Source organism: Danio rerio, chromosome 7 (genome assembly GCF_052040795.2).
Source record: "Danio rerio strain M-AB ecotype USA chromosome 7, GRCz13ab, whole genome shotgun sequence".
In the NCBI taxonomy this organism is placed as follows: domain Eukaryota; kingdom Metazoa; phylum Chordata; class Actinopteri; order Cypriniformes; family Danionidae; genus Danio; species Danio rerio.
Genome location: NC_141027.1, coordinates 28,982,904 through 29,000,275, shown reverse-complemented (window position 1 = coordinate 29,000,275; position 17,372 = coordinate 28,982,904). Strand labels below are relative to the sequence as shown.

General features: G+C 36.2%; 1 protein-coding gene across 2 annotated transcripts in view; it reads right to left on the bottom strand.

The window, feature by feature from the left end:
• Positions 1–15,159, bottom strand: part of dok4 (docking protein 4) — a 96,272-nt gene extending 81,113 nt beyond the window's left edge. For both annotated transcript variants that reach the window (XR_015495744.1, XM_087261333.1), the window contains exon 1: positions 14,916–15,159. The gene's annotated coding sequence lies outside the window, so the exon portion shown is untranslated. The remainder of the gene's footprint in view (positions 1–14,915) is intronic.
• Positions 15,160–17,372: the final 2,213 nt, after the last annotated feature.

The following is a 17,372-nucleotide window of genomic DNA, read 5'->3' as shown; positions in this document are numbered from 1 at the left end:
TTAATGCCACTCTGTAGGTCTATTGGAGACATTCATAAATATTCTTAGCAAATCTAATAAATGTTGGAGACATACTTGTTTCATAAAGCACTAAATTGCACTTCAGCATCGTTTATTTAAGAGCGTGCAAGAAAATCGGCGCTTGAGCAGTTTATATTTCAGGGGGCGTGGACGAAGTTTTGAGCACGAACAGAAGAAATCGACATGTAAACATAGAGATTCACATGCTCGTATTACATGAATGTGATCCCGTAATACTGCGGTCATGACATTTGACATTGAAATAATGCCATAGGTAGTTGTAGATCTGTGTAAAAGGCCTGCCGTCACAGCTTGAAAAAATCCTAGAGGAAACACGGCTGTTACAATGGTTTTTGGATATTTCAGAGACAATTTTAACAAATAAGGTCTGTAATTCATCATTTTTTAGTAAACTTCAAACTAAAATCCAGCCATATGTATTACATATAGCCAAAACAAAAGAGGTGAAATTAACATTTTGCTAAATAAATGCATATTTCGGTATATTTTTTACATTGTGCTCAACAGTAACCCATACTGAGAGATCAGTGCACTCTGACAATGTATTGTCGAGCACATCTTAAACATCACTGATGGGCAGTGAAACCATGACCTTCAGAGCCAATCACATTCATGTTGAACATACCCAACAATGCTGAACATTTGGTGGGAAAAGGACTTTTTTTTATATTGATTGGTTTTGATTGGTTTGCAGCTATAGCATTGCCAAATGACCAAATAAATGTTATTGAGTAAAAGTTTCACATTTCTAGTTCAATCCTTCTTCAATCCTAACTGTGTAAATAAGTGCAGTCAGAATAGCAAAATATGTAGGAAAGCATTGCTATTGTGTCACAGTACTGTATTGCACAAAGGAGCAGTTAAACCTTAATGTTAAATCAAAAGTAATTCACAAAATAGTGACACTTTCCCACATATTTTTCTATCATAACTGCGCTTATTTGCATAATTGGTATAGAACTGCAGGCAGTTGGATTAGAAATTTTACACAGTTTCTTTAGTCATTGAGCAATACTACAGCTTGTACCACTGCAGAAATTCACGGCCTTACAAATTGGTCCCAAATTTGTTACTTTTAAAACTACTCGCACGTAACATGGAGGACACCTTGATAAACAGGGCAAAACCTGTTGCCGTAGTTCTATCGTTACTCATAATTTCTTCAATTAAATAAAGTTATAAACTCTATGAGGAAAAGAGGGCCTAGTGTCAAATTGTAATCTTATAACCTCCCAGCTGATTTATAGGCCGCACATAACAGCGGTGCACGAGGGAACAGAGAGAGATACGGAGGGAAATACAGCAGGAGGAAATGCGTTCACTATTCATTTGTTACAGAGGGAGTGCACCAGGGCACAACTTAGACACAAAAACAAGCCGCAAGCCGCATCTCTATCTCTGTCATAAATTATGGATGTTGTCTGATGTCTCCTAACTGCTGTGGGGCTCTCGGAGGGCCCAGGCCTGGCAGAAGAGCTGAACTTATAATGTAGAGCCTTTCCCTCTCAATGTCAGATGCAGCACGGGGAGAGCTTTTCAAAAGCTCGGGTCACGGACCTGAGCTCTGCTGCTAAAACACATTACTGGAAGATCACTTTAGTCACTGTACGCTTTTTGTATGCTTTAAATTATAATTAGCAGTCCTTGCAAACTTCATTATAAAGAGTGTGAAAAAGCTTAATTTCAATACTTAAAGGAATAGCTTAGCGGAAAAAATACTCACTGTTTACTCACCATCATTCATTCATTCATTTTCTTGTCGGCTTAGTCCCTTTATTAATCCCGGGTCGCCACAGCGGAATAAACCGCCAACTTATCCAGCTAGTTTTTATGCAGCGGATGCCCTTCCAGCCGCAACCCATATCTGGGAAACATCCACACATTCACACACACACTCATATACTACGGACAATTTAGCCTACCCAATTCACCTGTACCGCATGTCTTTGGAGCACGGGGGAAACCGGAGTACCCGGAGGAAACCCACGTGAACGCAGGGAGAACATGCAAACTCCACACAGAAACGCCAAATTCTGTTTTATTTAATCTTATTTCCAGTTTAAAAACCTGTACTTTTCAAAATTCAGTATACATTCATTTTTTTATTAATTTGAATTTAACTTGAATTTAATTGATTCAAGTTAAATTAAACATTCATTGTGGCAGGATATTGTAAAAACACTGTAAGCTCCAATATGTACATGAAATGATGACAGTCTTTCCCACATTATGAAATGATGGTAAAAGTATCTCTGGAGATGAAGCTCATGTAATCCTGTGCTCATTTAATGAAAAAGCAGGTGCTAAAAGGAAAAACAAGAGCATTGCGTGTGCTTGAGTATATGTATAGTGAAACAAAACAGATCTGTTCTTATATGCAGAACATGCAGGCTTCATATTAGGATAGCCTTCCTGCTGTTTAATATTCAGCAACTCTAGTCCTCGTCGGAGTCTAATTAGATGTAATTTTGATTTATTATTCTAAAAAATGGCCAAACTCTGAGATCACACGTTATACAACTAATTACATTTTCATGACTGGATTCTGTAATTACAACTGTGTTTCCCACATCACACAGCTTACACATTTTACAAGTATGAAACAAATCTAATAAAAAAGCAAAAAAATAAAATAAAATAAAATACTGAAATAAAAATTATTACCGCAAGAACTTCTTGAACAACCTACAGCAAAGCATAATCTATCATGGTAGCAATTTTAAATGAGGCTGTTTTTTTTTAAATTAGATAGACTAAATGATATTGATGGTATCTTCAAGCATCATTGTTTATCATCAGCTGGTCCTTTACATTAATAGCAAGATGTAGTTTGTAACACAGGAAGTACTGACATAAACAGGAAGCTGCAGTTCGCCAGATGAGACCATAAAGAAATAACATTATGAACGCTTTATATTTGAGTCTGGGTACAGAGACATACAATAACAAAACAGTGCTCAGCCTGAAAATACAAACAATACAGACACTCTATAAGACGGACATATACAGTATGTTACATAAGCATAATATTGATTGATGAAATATAGGCATGATGTAATAAAACATACATTTATTTGACCATATAAAGTAGACATCCATCACAGAAGTGCTACTTACTGACTGTACATTTTATGCTTTGAAAGGTAAAAAAACGTAGTTCAGTATACAGTATGTAGCAAGATCAAATCAGCACATGGTTTAAGACAGAAGGATCAGGGAGGTCACTTGTCCTATATGGTGTGCTGTCCCACAGGCACAAAAACACAAACCTGCACTTTATCTCCCCTTACACACACACACACACACAATCTCGCAAAGCTCATTTGGTCCCTCAGCTGGGTCCTCTGTCAGGGTCACAGCCATTTACTGTGTCCCATCCATCAGACTACAGACTACACATGATATGTCTCACACACGCACGCACACACGCACGCACGCACGCACGCACGCACGCACGCACGCACGCACGCACGCACACACACACACACACACACACACACACACACACACAGCTACTACACATTTTTGCTGAGCTAAGAAATATATATATTTTAATTGTTAATAATTTATTTTAATATTGTTAATAATTTAATCAAAATAAAGACCACGTTTTTGTTTAGAAACACTTAAAAATGAACTAGAACTCGTTTACTGCAGTATCTATACTTGCTGCAGTCTATTTTTACAATTATTTAATTAATTTAAATGAATAAAGATCAGGTTGACTTAATAAATCATTCAATGACTCGCTTATAAAGACCAATTGGTTTGTTGACCAGGCAAATCAAGATTAAATAAAAAGAATAAATACGTGAGTCACTAAATGATTCATTCAAAAATGCTGATTCATTTCATGGTGTGTCTGAAATAACTAATATTCTGATTTGCTGGTCAAAAGAAAACTATTTGATTATTACTTTGTAACAGCTGAGAATAATCTTTTCAGCTTTCTCTAATGAAGATTTGGCATAAAAATATTTTGTGGCATTATAAACGTTTTTGTCATCCCTTTGATCAATTTACAGCATCCTTGCTTAATAAAATTATGGATTTTTATAATCTTTTTACCAAAAATAAAAATTCTACAGGGTCCAAGCTTTTAAAGAGCCCCTATTTTGCCTTATAAAAGGTCATATTTTGATTTTGGGGGTCTCCAACAACAGGCTAATATGCATACAGGTCAAAAACACTTTTATTGTCTTATAATATGCATTTATTTTTACCTAATTATACCAATGTGATTTATTCAGCGATTCATTTGTTTCCAAACCCCTCATCAGCATGAGGCTAATCTGCGGTGATTGGTCCAATAACCCAGCCTGTTGTGATTGGTCGACTGCATTCAGTGCAAGAGACAGAGAGAAACAACCAGCATGGTTAAGCAGTCAGAATATGTGAGAGCCCAATGCAGGAATGCATTAAAGCAATACTGTTAAACACCAGCATATTCCTCTATTATTAACCATAACCCCAAGTATAACCAATGACATACATTCAGTATTAATCTGCACAGAAGCAAAAGTTATTTTAAAAATTGACTGTGTCACGCGTGTGTGAGAAACAGCTGATGATGTCCATTGCAACAAACAGCAGGAGATCTCAAGCACAAAACGCATTTTAATCGGTAAATGAAGAAGAACCCACATTTTCAACACGGTTTTGTCGTGATATGTGAAATAGCCCATACAGATTTACCCTAAGAAATACATTACAAGTACTAATCTATAACAGATAAATGATTACAAGTTGTGTTGAGGGATTACAAGTTGCAACAAACAATTAAATGCATATTTTGCAAACTACAGAAAATGAGGCAACCATTTTAAATCACACTTCACGTTGTGTTGGAAGGAGAAACAATTACAGCATCTGGAAGAAGAAGAAACTGATCCATACAAACTGTGTAACAGTTACTGACAAAGTCCCATACATTAGTAATCTTTGCTGATCCTTAATTTGTTAACAAATGACCAGCAAATTCTGCATTGCAAGATGTGTTATTGTATCAATCATCAGAAAAATGAACGGAACAAACACAGCACGCGGTTGGCTATACTCTGGTTTTGTTGTGAAAATGAACCTTTTATTCCCCATAGCCACATGTCTGGTCATCTCACAGTGATAGTAATCTTCAAGCCATAATCAATCCCATGATCCCTCCCACTCCACTAGTGTCTGAAGGGAAAGGCGCATGTCATGTTTTACCCGATCCAGCAGTTCATATTTGGTATTGTTTCGTGTTGACGTTGATATGATCAAAAGATCTGGACGAACGACGAATCATTTAAAGGCGTCTGAATCTAGATTTTTTTTAAATTGTGCACTCTCAGATTTAAACTCAGCTGGATGTTTTCATTCACTTAGAGTTGTGTTACACACTGCATAGAACCCATAATAAGGGCTCTTTAAATGGTACAGTATATAATGTTACAAAAGCTTTTTATTTCATATAAATAATGATGTTTGCATCATCCTATTCATCAAAAAATCCTGAAAATGACACTTAATAGTAAATAAATGATGATAATAACACTACTAATATCAATGATTTTAAATACTATTATTATTATTATACATGATTAATGAACAGCAAATCAGCATATTGGATTTGTTTGTGAAGAATCACCAGACAATGAATAAGGATGCTGAATAGGGTTGTAACAATATACCGGTATGACGGTTTACCACGATTTGAACGTGCACGATTATCATACCATGAACAATTGCATATCAACGGTTTTAACCCTTAAAGACCGAGACAGCCGCCCGCGGCTAAAAATAAGTATTGCTCTTAAATGTTTAATAACTTTTGATCCGCTGATCCGATTCATACAATTCAAAGATTGGCATAAAGAAGAGAATCTCAGCTTTCCAGTGCTGTAGTTCTGTAACATTCGCGGACTTTCAGAGGCTCCGGAATCAGTGCGGTTACGTCATCAACATTTGACAACGCTGATTTGACAAAGAAACGCTCGTCACTGTGTCTCCGGACAAATCAGACATGATACATTGATGCATTGTCCCTCCTCCATGCCCAGATTGGTTCAAACTCGCTATATCACAACCAATAAGCATAGGTTTCGCTTTTGTTTGCGGACCAAGCTTTTTGAACAACACAGAATGAGAGATAGGCATACATTTATGCGCGGCTAAATAAAACGCAAAAAAAAAAAGTTTTGCATGAAATAATTCTCATACTAAGTACTTTTGCATGCACAGCAGCACAGAAACATGACAAAACAGTGACACAGCAAAGACGAACTGCTGCTCTTGCTGTTTTCAAAAGACGCAAATGAAGATGCAGCTGTTTGTCTGCATTGCAGACAACCATATCCATGCTGGCACATAAAACCTAAGGATGTTCCATATTGAATCTAGTTTCGTTATGTAACTATTTATAGTATAGTAAATATTTATATCTATTTTTTACTGAGGATTTGCACCATGTTTATTTGGACTTTATTTGGACTTTGACACATTATTTATTATTTTCTTATTTTTATTTGTTCATTGTAAGTGGTGTTGTTTATAGTAACTAAAAATATATTATTTGGAAAAAGTCAAATTTGCTTCACTGTTCTATTATTTTGTAACATTTGTAACATACCGTATACCGCGAAACCGTCAAACCGTGGTATTGTTTTAGACGATTATCATACCGTGAAAAATTCATACCGTTACAACCCTAATGCTGAAATAATTCAGCTTTGAAATCACATTCTAAAAACATAGATAGAAAAAAATTATTTTAAATATTTTAATAAATAAATATAATTACTTTGGAATATAATTACTTTCAAATAAATGCAGACTTGGAAATATATATTATAATGTATACATTCTGTCTGTCCATCCGTCCGTCCGTCTGTCCGTCCATCCATCCATGCATCCATTTCAAATAAATGCAGACTTGGAAATATATATTATAATGTATACATTCTGTCAGTCCATCCGTCCGTCCGTCCGTCCGTCCGTCCGTCCGTCCATCCATCCATCCATCCATCCATCCATCCATCCATCCATCTATCTATCTATCTATCTATCTATCTATCTATCTATCTATCTATCTATCTATCTATCTATCTATCTATCTATCTATCTATCTATCTAGCTCATAAAAACGTTAGCTAATGAAACATCTATGATATAAATATCTATGATTAAAGCAAGAAAGAACAGCGTATATTAGCAGCATCAAGAACATCTGATTATTAAACCTGCCCTTCACAATGTCTATGGTGGTTACTTACAGTACATTCCAGTTTAAACTCACTCATGGGCTCTGAAGAAAGACCCCTTTGCAGGCTCAATATTTTAACACCTTCAGCCTTGCTGAGCCCCTCAAAACAAAGCCCATTTTCAAACCCAAATGCTTCTTAATCCCACAAACATACAACTCAAAATCCCACTGCTCTGCATTTGAGCGTATGTGCAGTTCAATAAACACAAAAACTCTTTAAATATGCCGCTCAGACATGACAGACAGCAGTGTAGGGAGTCTGTGGCGCGTATGTACGCCAAAGCTCCGGGGAGGAGAGCAGAAATCCAAACAAATCAATGCAGGCCGAGCCCCGGAGAGACGGAGCCTCCACCACCGCCAATTACTGCAGTACAGAAACAAACATAGTGGAAGTGAACTGAAAGAGAAGGCAAAGTTGGCTGCTAGCAGGTAAAGCTGTAGTTCTTTTACATGTGTGTGAGGCCGAGGGAGGGGAAGAGGGGGGTCTGGATCCACTCACACAGGCAGGTTTGCTGGGTCTGGCAGAGCAAGCAGGCCACTCTGTAATTTACAGAGGTGGAATGCAGCATGCAGCCGCGGGTGCTAATTACAGAGTGTTCATCTTTCTCTCTCCCTCTCTCTCTTTCTGACTGTGAGCCAGCCGACCAAAACCAGCCGACTCCCACACTGCTCCGCTGTCAGCTGCAACCTTCAGACAAAATGCAGAAGTGCACACACACACACACGCACACGCACGAGGACAGATGTTTGGATAACATCTATGACTCAGGTGACTATGCACGCTGCAAAAACCCACAAAAGCTTTAGTAGTACGTAAAGAGCAATGTAATAGACCTCATTACAAAAGCCAATGGACTGCTTGTACTTATAAAGCCATTTATCTCTCTTGACTGCAATCTTGGCCTGTTATGTTCTCCTTTTTTTTAAAGCAGCTAATGGTCAAGAGAGCTATGTTTTCCAGGGTGATGCCAATCTCTCCATTTGTTGCATATATAATATAATATAATATAATATAATATAATATAATATAATATAATATAATATAATATAATATAATATAATATAACAATAATAATAATAAGTAACACTTTACAATAAGGTTCATTAGTTAATGCATTTACTAACATGAAGTAATCATGAACAACACATGTACAGCATTTATTAATCATAATTGAACATTTACTAATGCATAATTAACATCCAAGTCCATGCTTGTTAACATTAGTTAATGCACCATGAGTTAACATGAACTAACAATGAACAACTGTATTTTCATTAACTAACGTTAACTAACATGAACAAATACAGTAGTACATGTATTGTTCATTGTTTGTTCATCATAAATACATTAATTAACATTAACTAATGAACCTTATTGTAAAGTGTGACCATAATATAATATAATATAATATAATATAATATAATATCACATAATATAATATAATATAATATAATATCACATAATATAATATAATATAATATAATATAATATAATATAATATAATATAATATATTATAATATAATATAATATAATATAATATAGGCAACGTGGTGGCGCAGTAGGTAGTGCTGTCACCTCACAGCAAGAAGGTCGTTGGTTCGAGCCTCAGCTGGGTCAGCTGGCATTTCTGTGTGGAGTTTGCATGTTCTTCCTGCATTTGTGTGGGTTTCCTCCGGGTGCTCCGGTTTCCCCCACAGTCCAAAGACACGCAGTACAGGTGAATTGGGTAGACTAAATTGTCCGTAGTGTAAGAGTGTGAATAAGAGTATATCATGTGTATGGATGTTTCCTAGTGATGAGTTGCAGCTGTAAGAGCATCCGCTGCGTAAAACATATGCTGGATAAGTTGGCGGTTCATTCCGCTGTGGTAACCCAAGATTAATAAATGAACTAAGCCGAAGAGAAAATTAATAATATAATATAATATAATATAATATAATATAATATAATATAATATAATATAATATAATATAATATAATATAATATAATATAATATAATATTAGGGCAGAGCAATTTGGCAAAAATGCATTCTCAATTATTATTTTACATATTAAATGATAACAAAATATATTTCGATTTAAGTGACTAATGCTTTCAGATAAAAAAAAAAAAAGAGAGTACCCCAACAATGACTGAAGCCACAAAAATTAGAGGCTCCATTAACATTTTTGGCCGATAAATGTTCGGTTGCCAAAAATTCAGTACATCATTAATATCAACACACTTTTAGATTGCCTTTTTTGTACATTTCTGCTTTGTGATTGGTTCTTAGATCAATATAGAGTAAAAAAGTCCAGAGCTTATCATTGTTATTGTCATAAATTTTATAGCAATTCAATATAATATTGTTTATCGGCCCCAGCCTTATATAATATAATATAATATAATATAATATAATATAATATAATATAATATAATGCAATGCAATGCAATGCAATGCAATGCAATACAACACAACACAACACAACACAACACAACACAATACAACACAACACAACACAACATAACATAACATAACATAACATAACATAACATAACATAATATAATATAATATAATATAATATAATATAATATAATATAATATAGGGCGAGGCAGTGGCGCAGTAGGTAGTGCTGTTGCCTCACAGCAAGAAGGTCGCTGGGTCGCTGTTTCTGTGTGGAGTTTGCATGTTCTCCCTGCCTTCGCGTGGGTTTCCTCCGGGTGCTCCGGTTTCCCCCACAGTCCAAAGACATGTGTTACAGGTGAATTGGGTAGGCTAAATCGTCCGTAGTGTATGAGTGTGTGTGAATGTGAATGTGTGTGTGGATGTTTCCCAGAGATGGGTTGCGGCTGGAAGGGCATCCGCTGCGCAAAAAACTTGCTGGATAAGGTGGCGGTTCAATCCGCTGTGGCGACCCCGGATTAATAAAGGGACTAAGCCGACAAGAAAATGAATGAATGAATAATACAATATACAGTAATATAATATTCATTCATTCATTCATTTTCTTTCCGGCTTAGTCCCTTTATCAATCCGGGGTTGCCACGACGGAATGAACAGCCACCTTTTTAAGCACATTTTTACGCAGCGGATGCGCTTCCAGCCGCAACCCACCCCGGTTATATTATATTATATTATATTATATTATATTATAATATAATATAATATAATATAATATAATATAATATAATATAATATAATATAATATAATATAATATAATATAATATAATATAATATAATATAATATAATAACTTAATGGGACAGTTAGCACTTGTTCAAAACCTGATTGAGTTTCTTTTATCTGTTGAACACAAAACAATATAATTTGAAGAAAGCTGAAAACCTGTAACCATTGACTTTCATAGTATTTGTATTTCCTACTATTGAAGTCAATTGTTACAGGTTTTCAACTCTCTTTAAAATATCTTCTTTTGTGTTCAGTTCAACAGAAGATAGAAACTCATAAAGGTGTATAACCACTTGAGGGAGAGTAAATAATAAATAGTAATTTGTGGGTTAACTATCCCTTTTAAAAAACTCTATTTGGAAAGAATTCATCCCTTTAAAACATAAAACATAATAAACTAATTACAAGCATAGATGATTACAATAGAGCCATAACTCCTTGTGGCCAAAGGGTTTAAATTAGCTTGAAAAACATAACTAAATGACTAAACATTTCTAAATGAAAATCTTTCACTCTGTTGAACTTTTCAATGAGTTCACACATCATACGTTTTAAAATGTGGTTACTTATAATCCCGATTCAACATTGCAGATCCTATGATGTGACTATAGTGGATGCACACATTGCAATATTGATGTTGAAACAACATATTGTGAAGCCCTAATGGAGAGAAAATTATATAAGGGGTTTGCATCATTTGGTTACAAGAACTTAGGTATAAGAACTAACCACTAGACCCACTTCCACGAAAACAAACTACCCTAGACAATTTTGTGGTTGCATTCACACAATCACTATAAATTCTTCAGTGACTTCAGCCTGCCGACGGTGACATCAAGCACTGTATTCAACAACTGGAGTAGAGGACACTTTGATGAAAGCTGTTTTCATTGTGTGTTTTGTGGTAATGAAGATGGAATATAGGCGTATGTTATGTGATTAAAATAGCAAAAAGGAAGACTAAATTACCTACTTGTAGTGCTACAAATCAGAGAGGCTTAGAAAAGAACACAATGCCACAGACAAAGGCAACACATAAATGGTGCTAAAATTAGCTTTCTGAATGTGTGTCTTGTAACACTTTAAAATACTGTGCCGGTGCTTCCTGTACACTTACACCACTGTAGTTCCTATTGGGCTAGATTTAACTCACCGGCAACTTAATTAGGTACACCTTACTAGTAAAAGGTTGGACACCCTTTTGCCTTCAGAACTGCCTAAATCCTTCGTGGCATAGATTCAACAAGGAACTGGAAATATTCCTCAGAGATTTTGGTTCATATTGACATGATAGCATCACACAGTTGCTGCAGATTTGTCAGCTGCACATCCCTTATGCAAATCTCCCGTTCAACCAAATTTTTCCAGTCTTCTACTGACAAACCTTGGTAAGCCTGTTTGAATTGTAGCCTCAGTTTCCTGTTCTTAGATAACCAGTGTGGTCTTCTGCTGCTGTAGCCCATCCGCCTCAAGGTTCAACGTGTTGTGAGGTTAGAGATGCTCTTCTGCATACCTTGGTTGCAGTGCGTGGTTATTTGCTTTACTGTTGCCTTTCTATCTGCTCGAATAAGTCTGGTCATTTTCCTTTGGCATCAACAAAGCATTTGCACTCACAGAACTTCCGTTCACTGGATATTTTCTCTTTTTTGGACTATTCTCTATAAACCCTAGTGATGGTTTTGCATGAAAATCCCAGTAGAACAGCAGTTTTTAAAATACTCAGACCAGCCCATCTGGCACCAAAAAATCATGCCACGGTCAAAGTCACTTAAATCACCTTTTTACCACATTCTGATGCTCGGTTTGAACTGCAGCAGATCGTCTTGACCATGTCTACATGCCTGAATGCATTGAGTTGCTGCCATGTGATGGATGATAAGAAATTTGCATTAACGACTAGTTCAACAGGTGTACCAAATAAAGTGGCCGGGGAGTGTATACCGTGCTTTGAATTTAAAGATATTTAATCTAAATAAATGGCAAATAAAGCGCAACAAAATCTCATATTTCTGCCTTTAGTTCTAGGAACTGCCCTTTTGAAAGTCGTCAATAGACTGCTATCACTGCATCCCTTCTAATAGTAGAAAATACACTTTGTTTCCTAATTATGCACAGCACACACGCACATTACTGAGAAAACCCACGCAAAAGTATTAAATTCCGCCACATATATAGTATGTTTGCACTATGCAACTCCCCCACCACAGCAACAGTGTCTTTTCAGCCCACTAATCAAATTGTGTTTAATTACATGAGTTGGATTATACAGGAGAAAGCCTAGGTCAGCAGGACAAGAGCCCAGACTCACTTAGGGAAACATCAAACCCTCCAGTGTTGAAATTCAATGTTACAGCTTTCACGAATGAAGTAGGGAAAACTGAAAGACAAAGCCTTTTCGCTAAAATGGAGCCCTTGGCAGGCTGAAAGTATATCTCATCATGTCAAATTAGTTATGAGGTTCTAAAGGCCTCATAGACTGAGATGAAGTGCTAATTCCAGTACTTGCTGTCTCAAGCAAGCATGGTGTTTTACTTACTAATGTTATTTCTGAATAGGATTATAGCCTAAAAAATGCTTCTGCTGCAAAGAACGTTACTCCAAAAAATACTGCAAACAACGGTCAAAAAGAAGAGGAACTGAAATCAAGTGTCAAGAATGGTTGGCATTTATCTAACAAGCTTCATTTGGTGACTGCCAAGCATTTAATCAGCAGAGTTGGGTTCAGTTTAAAGGGGTTATAGGTTAATAAGTGTTTATCCACCATAATCTTTATTGTGCTCAAAAGCAGTTTACCTATGATAACACCATCATGCTAATAAGCTAGCACATTGACCGATAAGATGCCTTTTTTTAAACTTTCTATGTTCTCCACAGTCGAGGAGGATTTGCAGACTAATTTATTATGAGCTTTAGCGAAGCTGTTTATGTTCAGACAGATAAGGCTCAGATTAAACACGGTCCTTTATCAGCATGCAGCACATTCAAAAGACACTGTTTCAATTTAATTAATTGCCCAGAAGACAAGGTGCAAGGCAATTATTTTCCATACTTAGACATTGCTGCGAAAATATGGACAAGAAGGACCATAAGTGGGAACAGATCCAGGAACAGAGCCTCTTTAGCCTCTTGCATCTCTGATCGGTCTACCCAGAGAGCTTTTTAGCCGTCAGATGAGCCAATCTGGAATATGCCTATAAACCTAAAATGCAACTCTAGAGATTTATTGACTTAAGCTGTGTTCAAAATCGCCCACTCGCTCCCTCATTCACTAATCCCCAAATAGTGTATGCTGGTTGAGTGCACTACATCAGCAAGAGGAAAACAAAAAGAAACGAGTGAACTCGGATGTTGCTGACGTTGCCTGCTGATCCAGGATAAATCGAGTCAGATTACCTGATCATGACCCAAGAAAATAATGAATGAATGCCTGACAATCTAGACAGAAACTGACCTAGCAAAAAGACATTCAACCATAATGAGATGCAAGTATTATTTTTATAGGTTATATATTAATTATCTTCAAATTAAGTAATTAATTGGGGAACATTAACTAAAATATTCATATGAAAATATTTCTCCCGTTTAAGAAAATTGATTTTTTGATTATTTAACTTATATTTTACAGTTTACTAATATAGTAATAACTGTTTTGTTAAGCTTTGTTTTACCAATAAATTGGAGACTGCGAAGTGACAACGTGTCATCATTTTCACAATAAAACGTTTGTGAGAGAGTATTTCAGGGAAATGTTTAGTTTATATGTCTCCTTTTCTTTTAAGTGGCACAACAATTGACAACAGTGTTCAAGTGTGCAGTACAACATAACAACACATTGAAACAAGTATAAGAGATAATAACAGTGATTATCATAAATCTAATCATTTAAATTATTAACTAATAGAGGAATGAAAGACTTTTGTACCTTTCCACAGCGAGATTATAAAACTGATGGCAGGGAATAAGTAGCTTATTACGTCAGAAACATTTCTAATGCTCAATGTCACGACCAACTATTGGAAATGAATGTTATAAAGCAATGCAAAAAAGGAAAAAACTATTAATATCTACGCATCACAGATTCTTTTATTGAAATACCTGAGCGTAATAAACATCAAGAGCTTGTCATTTGAGAAGCTGAATGGACCAACAGAGCGCACAAAGCTTTATTAGGCATTGATGCATTTCTCAACTAAACTATAGGCTATCCTTTAATACAAACACTCTCACATCTGACAGATGTTTTATTAAAACATCCACCCCTGGGATGCTGTTGCACAAAAAGTTCATCAAAGGAGTAAATGGTGTTGTGATGAACATAATTCAATTACAATTCACGTCTAAAGACTATCGCTACTCTAATCAGTGCTTGTCAAAATAACCCATTTCGTTCACTAATATTTCGCATTTTAGACCAACGGTCTTTGCCTCGATGAAACACATGAACTTTCGTAAACCTACCTGGATGCTGATCAGCTGAAGGTGCGGCCCCTTCCGAGAAGACTGCTGCTTTTATAAAGGTGAAAATGCGATGTTTTTGCTTTTACCCTAACAGAGGAAAAACGCCGGCAAGTTTTCTCAGGAGAAAATTGTGTCGGGACCTGCTGTCAGTAATCCAAGTGAGTCCTCTCGGTTGTCGTCTTGGGTTTCTGGACGAGACGCTTGTGCAGCGCGTCTGAATGTGAAGCAGCAAACACACACACACACACACACATACATATACACACACATACACGGCTGTTCACTCTCAGCTGTCTGTCTCCAGCTCCAGCAGACAACAAAAGTCCACCCATTACCGTAAAGCGTCGGAGAGAAGCGCATTAAACTAGCGTCATCAGGGGTAATTGTTTAATGGAAAATACTATAGTGTTTTTGAACCATACTATAGTAAAGTGCTTGAACGTATATGCTGTGGTAATTTTAAGTTGCTGTGGTAAATAGTTATAGCTATAGTAAGAAAGAAAAAATTACCCACAGATGTAGTTTTGTACAACTACAGTATTCATTCATTCATTCATTCATTCATTCATTCATTCATTCATTCATTCATTCATTCATTCATTGGTTCATTCATTCATTGGTTCATTCATTGGTTCATTCTTTCATTCATTCATTTTCTTTTTGGCTTAGTCTCATTATTATTCTGGGGTCGCCACAGCGGAATGAACCGGCAACTTATCCAGCATATATTTTACGCAGCAGATACCCTTCCAGTTGCAACCCAGTACTGGGAAATATCCGCGTACTCTCATACAGTATGGACATTTTTTTAACATACCCAATTCACCGATAGCGCATGTCTTTAGACTTGTGGGGCAAACTAGAGAACCCAGAGGAAACCCATGCGAACACGGGGAGAACATGCAAACTCCACACAGAAATGCCAGTTGACCCAGCAGAGGCTCGAACCAGTGACCTTCTTGCTGTGAGGCAACAGTGCACCCACTGTGCCGCTGTGTCGCTCCAACTACAGTATTACACAATAAAAATAAATACAGTACAGTATTTATTAATTTATCACTTCACTATAGTTACTACTACAGTAGCCTATATTGTAGGTCAATCATTCATTAATAAAGTGGTAACATTGTATAGAATACCCTTTATAGGTTGGATCATAAATGCATATACTATAAATTTCTCTTTCAAGTGGGCATTGATGAAGTGTATACAAAATAAAAGAGAGATAAAGAAAATAAAACTGGTTTTGACTTGTTTTACAATTGTTACATTTTTTTTTGCAATTCTCATTTAATATTGCACAACATTCTCACATTTTTTTCACCATTCAGAACTGTGAAAACTAAACACGGAATTTTCAAGGCTAAAGGTATTATTTTTAGCCATCGCGCAAGGGTTTATATGTTTTAATTCTGATTCTTTTTCTGACAGAATTGCAAGTTTATCCTGTTTTCAGGTTAAGATGATCCCTATGACATCAGATGCATCAGGTCAGCATTACCATTTCAACATGTTAAAATGAAGGGTGTCACGGTGGCGCAGCAAGAGCATGATCCTCTCACAGCAAGAAGGTCACTGGTTCGAGCCACGGCTGGGTCAGTTGGCATTTCTGTGTGGAGTTTGCATGTTCTCCCCATGTTCATGTGGGCTTCCAGTTCAAAGACATGCGCTATAGGTGAATTGGGTAGGCTAAATTGTCCGTAGTATATGTGTGTGTGAATAGGAGTGTTATGGGTGTTTTCCAGTGATGGGTTGCAGCTGGAAGGGCATCTGCTGCTTAATTAATATATGCTGGATAAGTTGGCAGTTCATTTCGCAGTGGCGACCCCAGATTAATAAAGGCACTAAGCAGAAAATGAATGCATGAACGTTAAAGTGGCACCCAAAATGGAAAACTCTGTCATAATTTTCTCACCCTTAACCTGTTCCAAATCTGCTTGAGTTTCTTTCTTCTGCTAAACACAAAAGAAGATATTTTGAAGAAAGCTATAAACCAGTGACTATATTCTTTCATAGGTTTCCACCTTCCTATTATCCCTTTCATTTATTTCTTTCTTCAGTCAAAAAGAAATGAAGGTTTTTAAAAACATGCAGGATTTTTCTCAATATATTGGTTTGAACTTTCAAATGCAGCATCAAAGGGCTCAAAATGATCCCAAACAAGGAGCAAGGTCTTACCTATAGCAAAACAATTGGTCATTTTTCAAAAGAATAAAAAAATAAAATTATATACTTTTTACCACAAAATCTTATCTCATACTTGCTCTTGGATGCAAGTATTCAAATAGATTTTTTTAAAGAAAATGATTAAAAGAATCTTATTCCTCATCTGGGTTGATTTAGAGTCCTTTGAAGCTGCATTGAAACTGCAGTTTGAAAGTTCAAACCACCGAGCGCCATAGAGGAAAAATCTTGCACGTTTTCTTATAAAATCTTAATTTTTGTTTTGAATTAAGA